We start from the raw sequence: 18448 nt of genomic DNA, 5'->3' as shown, positions 1-18448 counted from the left end.
AAAAGGAACCATCACACAGCAGATGACTTCGTAAGAAGTGGGTCTTCTGTGTTTTAAACGCATTCTTACTGCTAACTCTTATAAGCGTTTCTAGGGCGGGAAAAGACTGTTTCTGCATTCTCCAAAGAAAGGGTTCTGAACTGCTGCAAACACACATATGTTTAACTCTGGAAGTTGAATACAAACATTGACAACCATTCTGCTAGATAGCTCCGTTTTGGTTTTAGAGCAAGGTATTTCTCTTTACAGCCTGTTCTCCCATCCACTCTGGAATGTCCAAACGCAGCTTTTAGAAGAAACGTGTTTCTACCTCGCTGAATCTAAACATAGATACAACTTCCTAAAAGGAACCAACACACAGCAGATGAGTTCGTAAGAAGCGGGTCTTCTGTGTTTTAAACGCATCCTTACTGCTTACTCTTACAAGCGTCTCTAGGGCGGGAAAAGACTGTTTCTGCATTCTCCAAAGAAAGGGTTTCTGAACTGCTGGAAGCACACATCAGTTTAACTCTGGAAGTTGAATACACACATTGACAACCATTCTGCTAGATAGCTCCGTTTTGGTTTTAGAGCAAGGTATTTCTCTTTACAGCCTGTTCTCCCATCCACTCTGGAATATCCAAACGCAGCTTTTAGAAGAAACGTGTTTCTACCTCGCTGAATCTAAACGTAGATGCAACTTCCTATAAGGAACCAACACACAACAGATGAGTTCGTAAGAAGCGGGTCTTCTGTGTTTTAAACGCATTCTTACTGCTAACTATTATAAGCGTCTCTAGGGCGGGAAAAGACTGTTTCTGCATTCTCCAAAGAAAGGGTTTCTGAACTGCTGCAAACACACATATGTTTAACTCTGGAAGTTGAATAGACACATTGACAACCATTCTGCTAGATAGCTCAGTTTTGGTTTTAGAGCAAGGTATTTCTCTTTACAGCCTGTTCTCCCATCCAGTCTGGAATGTCCAAACGCAACTTTTAGAAGAAACGTGTTTGTACCTCGCTGAATCTAAACATAGATGCAACTTCCTAAAAGGAACCAACACACAGCAGATGACTTCGTAAGAAGCGGGTCTTCTGTGTTTTAAACGCATTCTTACTGCTAACTCTTATATGCGTCTCTAGGGCTGGAAATGACTGTTTCTGATTTCTCCAAAGAAAGGGTTTCTGAACTGCTGCAAACACACATCAGTTTAACTCTGGCTGTTGAATACACACATTGACAACCATTCTGCCAGATAGCTCCGTTTTGGTTTTAGAGCAAGATATTTCTCTTTACAGCCTGTTCTCCCATCCACTCTGGAATGTCCAAACGCAGCTTTTAGAAGAAACGTGTTTCAACCTCGCTGAATCTAAACATAGATGCAACTTCCTAAGAGGAACCAACACACAGCAGATGACTTCGTAAGAAGCGGGTCTTCTGTGTTTTAAACGCATTCTTACTGCTAACTCTTATATGTGTCTCTAGGGCTTGAAATGACGGTTTCTGCATTCTCCAAAGAAAGGGTTTCTGAACTGCTGCAAACATAAATCAGTTTATCTCTGGAAGTTGAATACACACATTGACAACCATTCTGCTAGATAGCTCAGTTTTGGTTTTAGAGCAAGGTATTTCTCTTTACAGCCTCTTCTCCCATCCACTCTGGAATATCCCAACGCAGCTTTTAGAAGAAACGTGTTTCTACCTCGCTGAATCTAAACATAGATGCAACTTCCTAAAAGGAACCAACACACAGCAGATGAGTTCGTAAGAAGCGGGTCTTCTGTGTTTTAAACGCATTCTTACTGCTAACTCTTATATGCGTCTCTAGGGCTTGAAATGACTGATTCTGCATTCTCCAAAGAAAGGGTTTCTGAACTGCTGCAAACACACATCAGTTTAACTCTGGCTGTTGAATACACACATTGACAACCATTCTGCTAGATAGCTCCGTTTTGGTTTTAGAGCAAGGTATTTCTCTTTACAGCCTGTTCTCCAATCCACTCTGGAATGTCCATACGCAGCTTTTAGAAGAAACCTGTTTCAACCTCCCTGAATCTAAACATAGATGCAACTTCCTAAAAGGAACCAACACACAGCAGATGAGTTCGTAAGAAGCGGGTTTTCTGTGTTTAAAACGCATTCTTACTGCTAACTCTTATAAGCGTCTCTAGGGCGGGAAAAGACTGTTTCTGCATTCTCCAAAGAAAGGGTTTCTGAACTGCTGGAAGCACACATCAGTTTAACTCTGGAAGTTGAATAAACACATTGACAACCATTCTGCTAGATAGCTCCGTTTTGGTTTTAGAGCAAGGTATTTCTCTTTACAGCCTGTTCTCCCATCCACTCTGGAATCTCCAAACGCAGCTTTTAGAAGAAACTTGTTTCTTCCTCGCTGAATCTAAACATAGATGCAACTTCCTAAAAGGAACCAACACACAGCAGATGAGTTCGTAAGAAGCGGGTCTTCTGTGTTTTAAACGCATTCTTACTGCTAACTCTTATATGTGTCTCTAGGGCTAGAATTGACGGTTTCTGCATTCTGCAAAGAAAGGGTTTCTGAACTGCTGCAAACACACATCAGTTTAACTCTGGAAGTTGAATATACACATTGACATCCATTCTGCTAGATAGCTCCGTTTTGGTTTTAGAGCAAGGTATTTCTCTTTACAGCCTGTTCTCCCTTCCACTCTGGAATGTCCAAACGCAGCTTTTAGAAGAAACGTGTTTCTACCTCGCTGAATCTAAACTTATATGCAACTTCCTTAAAGGAACCAAAACACAACAGATGAGTTCGTAAGAAGCGGGTCTTCTGTGTTTTAAACGCATTCTTACTGCTAACTATTATAAGCGTCTCTACGGCGGGAAAGACTGTTTCTGCATTCTCCAAAGAAAGGGTTTCTGAACTGCTGCAAACACACATATGTTTAACTCGGGAAGTTGAATACACACATTGACAACCATTCTGCTACATAGCTCCGTTTTGGTTTTAGAGCAACGTATTTCTCTTTACAGCCTGTTCACCCATCCACTCTGAAATGTCCAAACGCAGCTTTTAGAAGAAACATGTTTCAACCTCGCTGAATCTAAACATAGATGCAACTTCCTAAAAGGAACCAACACACAGCAGATGACTTCGTAAGAAGCGGGTCTTCTGTGTTTTAAACGCATTCTTACTGCTAACTCTGACAAGAGTTTCTAGGGCGGGAAAAGACTCTTTCTGCATTCTCCAAAGAAAGGGTTTCTGAACTGCTGCAAACACACATCAGTTTAACTCTGGCTGTTGAATACACACATTGACAACCATTCTGCTAGATAGCCCCGTTTTGGTTTTAGAGCAAGGTATTTCTCTTTTCAGCCTGTTCTCCCATCCACTCTGGAATGTCCAAACGCAGCTTTTAGAAGAAACGTGTTTCTACCTCGCTGAATCTAAACATAGATGCAACTTCCTAAAAGGATCCAACACACAGCAGATGAGTTCGTAAGAAGCCGGTCTTCTGTGTTTTAAACGCATTCTTACTGCTAACTCTTATATGTGTCTCTAGGGCTAGAATTGACGTTTTCTCCATTCTCCAAAGAAAGGGTTTCTGAACTGCTGCAAACACACATATGTTTAACTCTGGAAGTTGAATACACACATTCTCAGCCATTCTGCTAGATAGCTCCGTTTTAGTTTTAGAGCAAGGTATTTCTCTTTACAGCCTGTTCTCCCATCCACTCTGGAATGTCCAAACGCAGCTTTTAGAAGAAACGTGTTTCTACCTCGCTGAATCTAAACATAGATGCAACTACCTAAAAGGAACCAACACACAACAGATGAGTTCGTAAGAAGCGGGTCTTCTTTGTTTTAAACGCATTCATACTGCTAACTCTTATAAGCGTCTCTAGGGCTAGAATTGACGTTTTCTCCATTCTCCAAAGAAAGGGTTTCTGAACTGCTGCAAACACACATATGTTTAACTCTGGAAGTTGAATACACACATTGACAACCATTCTGCTAGATAGCTCCGTTTTGGTTTTAGAGCAAGGTATTTCTCTTTACAGCCTGTTCTCCCATCCACTCTGGAATGTCCAAACGCAGCTTTTAGAAGAAACGTGTTTCTACCTCGCTGAATCTAAACATAGATGCAACTACCTAAAAGGAACCAACACACAGCAGATGAGTTCGTAAGAAGCGGGTCTTCTGTGTTTTAAACGCATTCATACTGCTAACTCTTATAAGCGTCTCTAGGGCTTGAAATGACTGTTTCTGCATTCTCCAACGAAAGGGTTTCTGAACTGCTGCAAACACACATCAGTTTAACTCTGGCTGTTGAATACACACATTGACAACCATTCTGCTAGATAGCTCCGTTTTGGTTTTAGAGCAAGGTATTTCTCTTTACAGCCTGTTCTCCCATCCACTCTGGAATGTCCAAACGCAGCTTTTAGAAGAAACGTGTTTCTACCCCGCTGAATCTAAACATAGATGCAACTTCCTAAAAGGAACCAACACACAGCAGATGAGTTCGTAAGAAGCGGGTCTTCTGTGTTTTAAACGCATTCTTACTGCTAACATTTATAAGCCTCTCTAGGGCAGGAAAAGACTGTTTCTGCATTCTCCAAAGAAAGGGTTTCTCAACTGCTGCAGACACACATCAGTTAAACTCTGGAAGTTGATTACACACATTGACAACCATTCTGCTAGATAGCTCCGTTTTGGTTTTAGAGCAAGGTATTTCTCTTTTCAGCCTGTTCTCCCATCCACTCTGGAATGTCCAAACGCAGCTTTTAGAAGAAACGTGTTTCTACCTCGCTGAATCTAAACATAGATGCAACTTCCTAAAAGGAACCAACACACAACAGACGAGTTCGTAAGAAGCGGGTCTTCTGTGTTTTAAACGCATTCATACTGCTAACTCTTATAAGCGTTTCTAGCGCGGGAAAAGACTGTTTCTACATTCTCCAAAGAAAGGATTTCTGAACTGCTGCAAACACACATCAGTTTAACTCTGGAAGTTGAATACACACATTGACAACCATTCTGCTAGATAGCTCCGTTTTGGTTTTAGAGCAAGGTATTTCTCTTTACAGCCTGTTCTCCCATCCACTCTGGAATGTCCAAACGCAGCTTTTAGAAGAAACGTGTTTCTACCTCGCTGAATCTAAACATAGATGCAACTTCCTAAAAGGAACCAACACACAGGAGATGAGATCGTAGGAAAAGGGACTTCTGTGTTTTAAACGCATTCTTACTGCTAACTCTTTTATCCGTCTGTAGGTCGGGACAAGACTGTTTCTGCATTCTCCCAAGAAAGGGTTTCTGAACTGCTGCAAACACAAATCACTTTAACTCTGGAAGTTGAATACACACATTGACAACCATTCTGCTAGATAGCTCCGTTTTGATTTTAGAGCAAGGTATTTCTCTTTACAGCCTGTTCTCCCATCCACTCTGGAATGTCCAAACGCAGCTTTTAGAAGAAACGTGTTTCTACCTCGCTGAATCTAAACATAGATGCAACTTCCTAAAATGAACCAACACACAGCAGATGAGTTCGTAAAAGCGGGTCTTCTGTGTTTTAAATGCATTCTTACTGCTAACACTTCTATGTGTCTCTAGGGCTAGAATTGACGGTTTCTGCATTCTCCAAAGAAAGTGTTTCTGAACTGCTGCAAACACACATATGTTTAACTCTGGAAGTTGAATACACACATTGACAACCATTCTGCTAGATAGCTCCGTTTTGGTTTTAGAGCAAGGTATTTCTCTTTACAGCCTGTTCTCCCATCCACTCTGGAATGTCCAAACGCAGCTTTTAGAAGAAACGTGTTTCTACCTCGCTGAATCTAAACATAGATGCAACTTCCTAAAAGGAACCAACACACAGCAGATGAGTTCGGAAGAAACGGGTTGTCTGTGTTTGAAACGCATTCCTACTTCTAACTCTTATAAGCGTCTCTAGGGCGGGAAATACTGTTTCTGCATTCTCCAAAGAAAGGGTTTCTGAACTCCTGCAACCACACATCAGTTTAACTCTGGAAGTTGAATACACACATTGACAACCATTCTGCTAGATAGCTCCGTTTTGGTTTTAGAGCAAGGTATTTCTCTTTACAGCCTGTTCTCCCATCCACTCTGGAATGTCCAAACGCAGCTTTTAGAAGAAACGTGTTTCTTCCTCGCTGAATCTAAACATAGATACAACTTCCTAAAAGGAACCAACACACAGCAGATGAGTTCGTAAGAAGCGGGTCTTCTGTGTTTTAAAAGCATTCTTACTGCTAACTCTTATATGTGTCTCTAGGGCTAGAATTGTCGGTTTCTGCATTCTCCAAAGAAAGGGTTTCTGAACTGCTGCAAACACACATATGTTTAACTCTGGAAGTTGAATACGCACATTGACAACCATTCTGCTAGATAGCTCCCTTTTGGTTTTAGAGCAAGGTATTTCTCTTTACAGCCTGTTCTCCCATCCACTCTGGAATGTCCAAACGCAGCTTTTAGAAGAAACGTGTTTCTACCTCGCTGAATCTAAACATAGATGCAACTTCCTAAAAGGAAACAACACACAACAGATTAGTTCGTAAGAAGCCGGTCTTCTGTGTTTTAAACGCATTCTTACTGCTAACTCTTATATGCGTCTCTAGGGCTTGAAATGACTGTTTATGCATTCTTCAAAGAAAGGGTTTCTGAACTGCTGCAAACACACTTCAGTTTAACTCTGGCTGTTGAATACACACATTGACAACCATTCTGCTAGATAGCTCCGTTTTTGTTTTAGAGCAAGGTATTTCTCTTTAGAGCCTGTTCTCCCATCCACTCTGGAATGTCCAAACGCTGCTTTTAGCAGAAACGTGTTTCTACCTCGCTGAATCTAAACATAGATGCAACTTCCTAAAAGGAACCAACACACAACAGATGAGTTCGTAAAAAGCGGGTCTTCTGTGTTTTAAACGCATTCTTACTACTAACTCTTATAAGCGTTTCTAGGGCGGGAAAAGACTGTTTCTGCATTCTCCAAAGAAAGGGTTTCTGAACTGCTGCAAACACCCATATGTTTAACTCTGGAAGTTGAATACACACATTGACAACCATTCTGCTAGATAGCTCCGTTTTGGTTTTAGAGCAAGGTATTTCTCTTTACAGCCTTTTCTGCCATCCACTCTGGAATGTCCAAACGCAGCTTTTAGAAGAAACGTGTTTCTTCCTCGCTGAATCTAAACATAGATGCAACTTCCTAAAAGGAACCAACACACAGCAGATGAGTTCGTAAGAAGAGGGTCTTCTGAGTTTTAAACGCATTCTTACTGCTAACTCTTATATGCGTCTCTAGGGCTTGAAATGACTGTTTCTGCATTCTCCAAAGAAAGGGTTTCTGAACTGCTGCAAACACACTTCAGTTTAACTCTGGCTGTTGAATACACACATTGACAACCATTCTGCTAGATAGCTCCATTTTGGTTTTAGAGCAAGGTATTTCTCTTCACAGCCTGTTCTCCCATCCACTCTGGAATGTCCAAACGCAGCTTTTAGAAGAAACGTGTTTCTACCTCGCTGAATCTAAACATAGATGCAACTTCCTAAAAGGAACCAACACAGCAGATGAGTTCGTAAGAAACGAGTTTTCTGTGTTTTAAACGCATTCTTACTTCTAACTCTTATAAGCGTCTCTAGGGCGGGAAAAGACTGTTTCTGCATTCTCCAAAGAAAGGGTTTCTGAACTCCTGCAAGCACACATCAGTTTAACTCTGGAAGTTGAATACACACATTGACAACCATTCTGCTAGATAGCTCCGTTTTGGTTTTAGAGCAAGGTATTTCTCTTTACAGCCTGTTCTCCCATCCACTCTGGAATGTCCAAACGCAGCTTTTAGAAGAAACGTGTTTCTTCCTCGCTGAATCTAAACATAGATACAACTTCCTAAAAGGAACCAACACACAGCAGATGAGTTCGTAAGAAGCGGGTCTTCTGTGTTTTAAACGCATTCTTACTGCTAACTCTTATAAGCGTCTCTAGGGCGGGAAAAGACAGTTTCTGCATTCTCCAAAGAAAGGGTTTCTGAACTGCTGCAAACACACATCAGTTTAACTCTGGAAGTTGAATACACACAGTGACAACCATTCTGCTAGATAGCTCCCTTTTGGTTTTAGAGGAAGGTATTTCTCTTTACAGCCTGTTCTCCCATCCACTCTGGAATGTCCCAACGCAGCTTTTAGAAGAAACGTGTTTCTACCTCGCTTAATCTAAACATAGATGCAACTTCCTAAAAGTAACCAACACACAGCAGATGAGTTCGTAAGAAACAGGTTTTCTGGGTTTTAAACGCAGTCTTACTACTAACTCTTATAAGCTTCTCTAGGGCGGGAAAAGACTGTTTCTGCATTCTCCAAAGAAAGGGTTTCTGAACTGCTGCAAACACACATATGTTTAACTTTGGAAGTTGAATACACACATTGACAACCATTCTACTAGATAGCTCCGTTTTGGTTTTAGAGCAAGGTATTTCTCTTTACAGCCTTTTCTGCCATCCACTCTGGAATGTCCATACGCAGCTTTTAGAAGAAACGTGTTTCTACCTCGCTGAATCTAAACATAGATGCAAGTTCCTAAAAGGAACCAACACACAGCAGATGAGTTCGTAAGAAGAGGGTCTTCTGAGTTTTAAACGCATTCATACTGCTAACTCTTATATGCGTCTCTAGGGCTAGAATTGTCGCTTTCTGCATTCCCCAAAGAGAGGGTTTCTGAACTGCTGCAAACACTCATATGTTTAACTCTGGAAGTTGAATACACACATTAACAACCATTCTGCTAGATAGCTCCGTTTTGGTTTTAGAGCAAGGTATTTCTCTTTACAGCCTGTTCTCCCATCCACTCTGGAATGTCAAAACGCAGCTTGTAGAAGAAACGTGTTTCTACCTCGCTGAATCTAAACATAGATGCAACTTCCTAAAAGGAACCAACACAAAGGAGATGAGATCGTAGGAAAAGGGACTTCTGTGTTTTAAACGCATTCTTACTGCTAACTCTTTTATCCGTCTGTAGGTCGGGACAAGACTGTTTCTGCATTCTCCCAAGAAAGGGTTTCTGAACTGCTGCAAACACAAATCACTTTAACTCTGGAAGTTGAATACACACATTGACAACCATTCTGCTAGATAGCTCCGTTTTGGTTTTAGAGCAAGGTATTTCTCTTTACAGCCTGTTCTCCCATCCACTCTGGAATGTCCAAACGCAGCTTTTAGAAGAAACGTGTTTCTTCCTCGCTGAATCTAAACATAGATACAACTTCCTAAAAGGAACCAACACACAGCAGATGAGTTCGTAAGAAGCGGGTCTTCTGTGTTTTAAAAGCATTCTTACTGCTAACTCTTATATGTGTCTCTAGGGCTAGAATTGTCGGTTTCTGCATTCTCCAGAGAAAGGGTTTCTGAACTGCTGCAAACACACATATGTTTAACTCTGGAAGTTGAATACGCACATTGACAACCATTCTGCTAGATAGCTCCCTTTTGGTTTTAGAGCAAGGTATTTCTCTTTACAGCCTGTTCTCCCATCCACTCTGGAATGTCCAAACGCAGCTTTTAGAAGAAACGTGTTTCTACCTCGCTGAATCTAAACATAGATGCAACTTCCTAAAAGGAAACAACACACAACAGATTAGTTCGTAAGAAGCGGGTCTTCTGTGTTTTAAACGCATTCTTACTGCTAACTCTTATAAGCGTCTCTAGGGCGGGAAAAGACTGTTTCTGCATTCTCCAAAGAAAGGGTTTCTGAACTCCTGCAACCACACATCAGTTTAACTCTGGAAGTTGAATACACACATTGACAACCATTCTGCTAGATAGCTCCGTTTTGGTTTTAGAGCAAGGTATTTCTCTTTACAGCCTGTTCTCCCATCCACTCTGGAATGTCCAAACGCAGCTTTTAGAAGAAACGTGTTTCTTCCTCGCTGAATCTAAACATAGATACAACTTCCTAAAAGGAACCAACACACAGCAGATGAGTTCGTAAGAAGCGGGTCTTCTGTGTTTTAAAAGCATTCTTACTGCTAACTCTTATATGTGTCTCTAGGGCTAGAATTGTCGGTTTCTGCATTCTCCAAAGAAAGGGTTTCTGAACTGCTGCAAACACACATATGTTTAACTCTGGAAGTTGAATACGCACATTGACAACCATTCTGCTAGATAGCTCCCTTTTGGTTTTAGAGCAAGGTATTTCTCTTTACAGCCTGTTCTCCCATCCACTCTGGAATGTCCAAACGCAGCTTTTAGAAGAAACGTGTTTCTACCTCGCTGAATCTAAACATAGATGCAACTTCCTAAAAGGAAACAACACACAACAGATTAGTTCGTAAGAAGCCGGTCTTCTGTGTTTTAAACGCATTCTTACTGCTAACTCTTATATGCGTCTCTAGGGCTTGAAATGACTGTTTATGCATTCTCCAAAGAAAGGGTTTCTGAACTGCTGCAAACGCACTTCAGTTTAACTCTGGCTGTTGAATACACACATTGACAACCATTCTGCTAGATAGCTCCGTTTTTGTTTTAGAGCAAGGTATTTCTCTTTAGAGCCTGTTCTCCCATCCACTCTGGAATGTCCAAACGCAGCTTTTAGCAGAAACGTGTTTCTACCTCGCTGAATCTAAACATAGATGCAACTTCCTAAAAGGAACCAACACACAACAGATGAGTTCGTAAAAAGCGGGTCTTCTGTGTTTTAAACGCATTCTTACTGCTAACTCTTATAAGCGTTTCTAGGGCGGGAAAAGACTGTTTCTGCATTCTCCAAAGAAAGGGTTTCTGAACTGCTGCAAACACCCATATGTTTAACTCTGGAAGTTGAATACACACATTGACAACCATTCTGCTAGATAGCTCCGTTTTGGTTTTAGAGCAAGGTATTTCTCTTTACAGCCTTTTCTGCCATCCACTCTGGAATGTCCAAACGCAGCTTTTAGAAGAAACGTGTTTCTTCCTCGCTGAATCTAAACATAGATGCAACTTCCTAAAAGGAACCAACACACAGCAGATGAGTTCGTAAGAAGAGGGTCTTCTGAGTTTTAAACGCATTCTTACTGCTAACTCTTATATGCGTCTCTAGGGCTTGAAATGACTGTTTCTGCATTCTCCAAAGAAAGGGTTTCTGAACTGCTGCAAACACACTTCAGTTTAACTCTGGCTGTTGAATACACACATTGACAACCATTCTGCTAGATAGCTCCATTTTGGTTTTAGAGCAAGGTATTTCTCTTCACAGCCTGTTCTCCCATCCACTCTGGAATGTCCAAACGCAGCTTTTAGAAGAAACGTGTTTCTACCTCGCTGAATCTAAACATAGATGCAACTTCCTAAAAGGAACCAACACACAGCAGATGAGTTCGTAAGAAACGAGTTTTCTGTGTTTTAAACGCATTCTTACTTCTAACTCTTATAAGCGTCTCTAGGGCGGGAAAAGACTGTTTCTGCATTCTCCAAAGAAAGGGTTTCTGAACTCCTGCAAGCACACATCAGTTTAACTCTGGAAGTTGAATACACACATTGACAACCATTCTGCTAGATAGCTCCGTTTTGGTTTTAGAGCAAGGTATTTCTCTTTACAGCCTGTTCTCCCATCCACTCTGGAATGTCCAAACGCAGCTTTTAGAAGAAACGTGTTTCTTCCTCGCTGAATCTAAACATAGATACAACTTCCTAAAAGGAACCAACACACAGCAGATGAGTTCGTAAGAAGCAGGTTTTCTGGGTTTTAAACGCAGTCTTACTACTAACTCTTATAAGCTTCTCTAGGGCGGGAAAAGACTGTTTCTGCATTCTCCAAAGAAAGGGTTTCTGAACTGCTGCAAACACACATATGTTTAACTTTGGAAGTTGAATACACACATTGACAACCATTCTGCTAGATAGCTCCGTTTTGGTTTTAGAGCAAGGTATTTCTCTTTACAGCCTTTTCTGCCATCCACTCTGGAATGTCCATACGCAGCTTTTAGAAGAAACGTGTTTCTACCTCGCTGAATCTAAACATAGATGCAAGTTCCTAAAAGGAACCAACACACAGCAGATGAGTTCGTAAGAAGAGGGTCTTCTGAGTTTTAAACGCATTCATACTGCTAACTCTTATATGCGTCTCTAGGGCTAGAATTGTCGGTTTCTGCATTCTCCAAAGAGAGGGTTTCTGAACTGCTGCAAACACTCATATGTTTAACTCTGGAAGTTGAATACACACATTAACAACCATTCTGCTAGATAGCTCCGTTTTGGTTTTAGAGCAAGGTATTTCTCTTTACAGCCTGTTCTCCCATCCACTCTGGAATGTCAAAACGCAGCTTGTAGAAGAAACGTGTTTCTACCTCGCTGAATCTAAACATAGATGCAACTTCCTAAAAGGAACCAACACAAAGGAGATGAGATCGTAGGAAAAGGGACTTCTGTGTTTTAAACGCATTCTTACTGCTAACTCTTTTATCCGTCTGTAGGTCGGGACAAGACTGTTTCTGCATTCTCCCAAGAAAGGGTTTCTGAACTGCTGCAAACACAAATCACTTTAACTCTGGAAGTTGAATACACACATTGACAACCATTCTGCTAGATAGCTCCGTTTTGGTTTTAGAGCAAGGTATTTCTCTTTACAGCCTGTTCTCCCATCCACTCTGGAATGTCCAAACGCAGCTTTTAGAAGAAACGTGTTTCTTCCTCGCTGAATCTAAACATAGATACAACTTCCTAAAAGGAACCAACACACAGCAGATGAGTTCGTAAGAAGCGGGTCTTCTGTGTTTTAAAAGCATTCTTACTGCTAACTCTTATATGTGTCTCTAGGGCTAGAATTGTCGGTTTCTGCATTCTCCAAAGAAAGGGTTTCTGAACTGCTGCAAACACACATATGTTTAACTCTGGAAGTTGAATACGCACATTGACAACCATTCTGCTAGATAGCTCCCTTTTGGTTTTAGAGCAAGGTATTTCTCTTTACAGCCTGTTCTCCCATCCACTCTGGAATGTCCAAACGCAGCTTTTAGAAGAAACGTGTTTCTACCTCGCTGAATCTAAACATAGATGCAACTTCCTAAAAGGAAACAACACACAACAGATTAGTTCGTAAGAAGCGGGTCTTCTGTGTTTTAAACGCATTCTTACTGCTAACTCTTATAAGCGTTTCTAGGGCGGGAAAAGACTGTTTCTGCATTCTCCAAAGAAAGGGTTTCTGAACTGCTGCAAACACACATATGTTTAACTCTGGAAGTTGAATACACACATTGACAACCATTCTGCTAGATAGCTCCATTTTGGTTTTAGAGCAAGGTATTTCTCTTTACAGCCTTTTCTGCCATCCACTCTGGAATGTCCAAACGCAGCTTTTAGAAGAAACGTGTTTCTACTTCGCTGAATCTAAACATAGATGCAACTTCCTAAAAGGAACCAACACACAGCAGATGAGTTCGTAAGAAGAGGGTCTTCTGAGTTTTAAACGCATTCTTACTGCTAACTCTTATATGCGTCTCTAGGGCTTGAAATGACTGTTTATGCATTCTCCAAAGAAAGGGTTTCTGAACTGCTGCAAACACACATCAGTTTAACTCTGGCTGTTGAATACACACATTGACAACCATTCTGCTAGATAGCTCCGTTTTGGTTTTAGAGCAAGGTATTTCTCTTTACAGCCTGTTCTCCCATCCACTCTGGAATGTCCAAACGCAGCTTTTAGAAGAAACGTGTTTCTTCCTCGCTGAATCTAAACATAGATGCAACTTCCTAAAAGGAACCAACACACAGCAGATGAGTTCGTAAGTAGCGGGTCTTCTGTGTTTTAAACGCATTCTTACTGCTAACTCTTATATGTGTCTCTAGGGCTAGAATTGACGGTTTCTGCATTCTCCAAAGAAAGGGTTTCTGAACTGCTGCAAACACACATATGTTTAACTCTGGAAGTTGAATACACACATTGACAACCATTCTGCTAGATAGCTCCCTTTTGGTTTCAGAGCAAGGTATTTCTCTTTACAGCCTGTTCTCCCATCCACTCTGGAATGTCAAAACGCAGCTTTTAAAAGAAACGTGTTTCCACCTCGCTGAATCTAAACATAGATGCAACTTCCTAAAAGGAACCAACACACAGCAGATGAGTTCGTAAGAAGCGGGTCTTCTGTGTTTTAAACGCATTTTTACTGCTAACTCTTATAAGCGTCTCTAGGGCGGGAAAAGACTGTTTCTGCATTCTCCAAAGAAAGGGTTTCTGAACTGCTGGAAGCACACAAAAGTTTAACTCTGGAAGTTGAATAAAAATATTGACAACCATTCTGCTAGATAGCTCCGTTTTGGTTTTAGAGCAAGGTATTTCTCTTTACAAGCCTGTTCTCCCATCCACTCTGGAATGTCCAAACGCAGCTTTTAGAAGAAACGTGTTTCAACCTCGCTGAATCAAAACATAGATGCAACTTCCTAAAAGGAACCAACACACAGCAGATGATTTCGTAAGAAGCGGGTCTTCTGTGTTTTAAACGCATTCTTACTGCTAACTCTTATATGTGTCTCTAGGGCTAGAATTGACGGTTTCTGCATTTTCCAAAGGAAGGGTTTCTGAACTGCTGCAAACACACATATGTTTAACTCTGGAAGTTGAATACACACATTGACAACCATTCTGCTAGATAGCTCCGTTTTGGTTTTAGAGCAAGGTATTTCTCTTTACAGCCTGTTCTCCCATCCACTCTGGAATGTCCAAACGCAGCTTTTAGAAGAAACGTGTTTCAACCTCGCTGAATCTAAACATAGATGCAACTTCCTAAAAGGAACCAACACACAACAGATGAGTTCGTAAAAAGCGGGTCTTCTGTGTTTTAAACGCATTCTTACTGCTAACTCTTATAAGCGTTTCTAGGGCGGGAAAAGACTGTTTCTGCATTCTCCAAAGAAAGGGTTTCTGAACTGCTGCAAACACACATATGTTTAACTCTGGAAGTTGAATACGCACATTGACAACCATTCTGCTAGATAGCTCCCTTTTGGTTTTAGAGCAAGGTATTTCTCTTTACAGCCTGTTCTCCCATCCACTCTGGAATGTCCAAACGCAGCTTTTAGAAGAATCGTGTTTCTACCTCGCTGAATCTAAACATAGATGCAACTTCCTAAAAGGAAACAACACACAGCAGATGAGTTCGTAAGAAGCGGGTCTTCTTTGTTTTAAACGCATTCTTACTGCTAACTCTTATATGCGTCTCTAGGGCTTGAAATGACTGTTTCTGCATTCTCCAAAGAAATGCTTTCCGAACTGCTGCAAACACACATCAGTTTACCTCTGGCTGTTGAATACACACATTGACAACCATTCTGCTAGATAGCTCCGTTTTGGTTTTAGAGCATGGTGTTTCTCTTTACAGCCTGTTCTCCCATCAAATCTGGAATGTCCAAACGCAGCTTTTAGAAGAAACGTGTTTCTACCTCGCTGAATCTAAACATAGATGCAACTTCCTAAAAGGAACCAACACACAGCAGATGAGTTCGTAAGAAGCGGGTGTTCTGTGTTTTAAACTCATTCTTACTGCTAACTCTTATATGTGTCTCTAGAGCTTGAAATGACGGTTTCTGCATTCTCCTAGGAAAGGGTTTCTGAACTGCTGCAATCACACATCAGTTTAACTCTGGAAGTTGAATACACACATTGACAACCATTCTGCTAGATAGCTCCGTTTTGGTTTTAGAGCAAGGTATTTCTCTTTACAGCCTGTTCTCCCATCCACTATGGAATGTCCAAACGCAGCTTTTAGAAGAATCGTGTTTCTACCTCGCTGAATCTAAACATAGATGCAACTTCCTAAAAGGAACCAACACACAGCAGATGACTTCGTAAGAAGCGGGTCTTCTGTGTTTTAAACACATTCTTACTGCTAACTCTTATATGTGTCTCTAGGGCTTGAAATGACGGTTTCTGCATTCTCCAAAGAAAGGGTTTCTGAACTGCTGCAAACACAAATCAGTTTATCTCTGGAAGTTGAATACACACATTGACAACCATTCTGCTAGATAGCTCCGTTTTGGTTTTAGAGCAAGGTATTTCTCTTTACAGCCTCTTCTCCTATCCACTCTGGAATATAAAAACGCAGCTTTTAGAAGAAACGTGTTTCTACCTCGCTGAATCTAAACATAGATTCAAATTCCTAAAAGGAACCAACACATAACAGATGAGTTCGTAAGAAGCGGGTCTTCTGTGTTTAAAACGCATTCTTACTGCTAACTCTTATAAGCGTCTCTAGGGCGGGAAAAGACTTTTTCTGCATTCTCCAAAGAATGGGTTTCTGAACTGCTGCAAATACACAGCAGTTTAACTCTGGCTGTTGAATACACACATTGACAGCCATTCTGCTAGATAGCTCCGTTTTGGTTTTAGAGCAAGATATTTCTCTTTACAGCCTGTTCTCCCATCCACTCTGGAATGTCCAAACGCAGCTTTTAGAAGAAACGTGTTTCTACCTCGCTGAATCTAAACATAGATGCAACTTCCTAAAAGGAACCAACACACAGCAGATGAGTTCGTAAGAAGAGGGTCTTCTGTGTTTTAAACGCATTCTTACTGCTAACTCTTATAAGAGTTTCTAGGGCGGGAAAAGAATGTTTCTGCATTCTCCAAAGAAAGGGTTTCTGAACTGCTGCAATCACACATCAGTTTAACTCTGGAAGTTGAATACACACATTGACAACCATTCTGCTATATAGCTCCGTTTTGGTTTTAGAGCAAGGTATTTCTCTTTACAGCCTGTTCTCCCATCCACTCTGGAATGTCCAAACGCAGCTTTTAGAAGAAACGTGTTTCTACCTCGCTGAATCTAAATATGGATGCAACTTCCTAAAAGGAACCAACACTCAGCAGATGAGTTCGTAAGAATCGGGTCTTCTGTGTTTTAAACTCATTCTCACTGCTAACTCTTATATGCGTCTCGAGGGCTTCAAATGACTGATTCTGCATTCTCCAAAAAAAGGGTTTCTGAACTGCTGCAAACACACATCAGTTTAACTCTGGCTGTTGAATACACACATTGACAACCATTCTGCTAGATAGCTCCGTTTTCGTTTTAGAGCAAGGTATTTCTCTTTACAGCCTGTTCTCCCATCCACTCTGGAATGTCCAAACGCAGCTTTTAGAAGAAACGTGTTTCAACCTCGCTGAATCTAAACATAGATGCAACTTCCTAAAAGGAACCAAAACACAGCAGATGAGTTCGTAAGAAGCGGGTCTTCTGTCTTTTAAACGCATTCTTACTGCTAACACTTATATGTGTCTCTAGGGCTAGAATTGAGGGTTTCTGCATTCTCCAAAGAAAGTGTTTCTGAACTGCTGCAAACACACATATGTTTAACTCTGGAAGTTGAATACACACATTGACAACCATTCTGCTAGATAGCTCCGTTTTGGTTTTAGAGCAAGGTATTTCTCTTTACAGCCTGTTCTCCCATCCACTCTGGAATGTCCAAACGCAGCTTTTAGAAGAAACGTGTTTCTACCTCGCTGAATCTAAACATAGATGCAACTTCCTAAAAGGAACCAACACACAGCAGATGAGTTCGTAAGAAGCGGGTCTTCTGTGTTTTAAACGCATTCTTACTGCTTACTCTTACAAGCGTCTCTAGGGCGGGAAAAGACTGTTTCTGCATTCTCCAAACAAAGGGTTTCTGAACTGCTGGAAGCACACATCAGTTTAACTCTTTAAGTTGAATAAACACATTGACAACCATTCTGCTAGATAGCTCCGTTTTGGTTTTAGAGCAAGGTATTTCTCTTTACAGCCTGTTCTCCCATCCACTCTGGAATGTCCAAACGCAGCTTTTAGAAGAAACGTGTTTCTACCTCGCTGAATCTAAACATAGATGCAACTTCCTAAAAAGAACCAACACACAACAGATGAGTTCGTAAGAAGCGGGTCTTCTTTGTTTTAAACGCATTCTTACTGCTAACTCTTATATGCGTCTCTAGGGCTTGAAATGACTGTTTCTGCATTCTCCAAAGAAATGCTTTCCGAACTGCTGCAAACACACATCAGTTTACCTCTGGCTGTTGAATACACACATTGACAACCATTCTGCTAGATAGCTCCGTTTTGGTTTTAGAGCATGGTGTTTCTCTTTACAGCCTGTTCTCCCATCAAATCTGGAATGTCCAAACGCAGCTTTTAGAAGAAACGTGTTTCTACCTCGCTGAATCTAAACATAGATGCAACTTCCTAAAAGGAACCAACACACAGCAGATGAGTTCGTAAGAAGCGGGTGTTCTGTGTTTTAAACTCATTCTTACTGCTAACTCTTATATGTGTCTCTAGAGCTTGAAATGACGGTTTCTGCATTCTCCTAGGAAAGGGTTTCTGAACTGCTGCAATCACACATCAGTTTAACTCTGGAAGTTGAATACACACATTGACAACCATTCTGCTAGATAGCTCCGTTTTGGTTTTAGAGCAAGGTATTTCTCTTTACAGCCTGTTCTCCCATCCACTATGGAA

The sequence above is a fragment of the Saimiri boliviensis genome, chromosome 18, assembly GCF_048565385.1.
Source record: "Saimiri boliviensis isolate mSaiBol1 chromosome 18, mSaiBol1.pri, whole genome shotgun sequence".
NCBI classification, from domain to species: Eukaryota; Metazoa; Chordata; class Mammalia; order Primates; family Cebidae; genus Saimiri; species Saimiri boliviensis.
Note: the sequence above shows the minus strand (reverse complement) of the source record.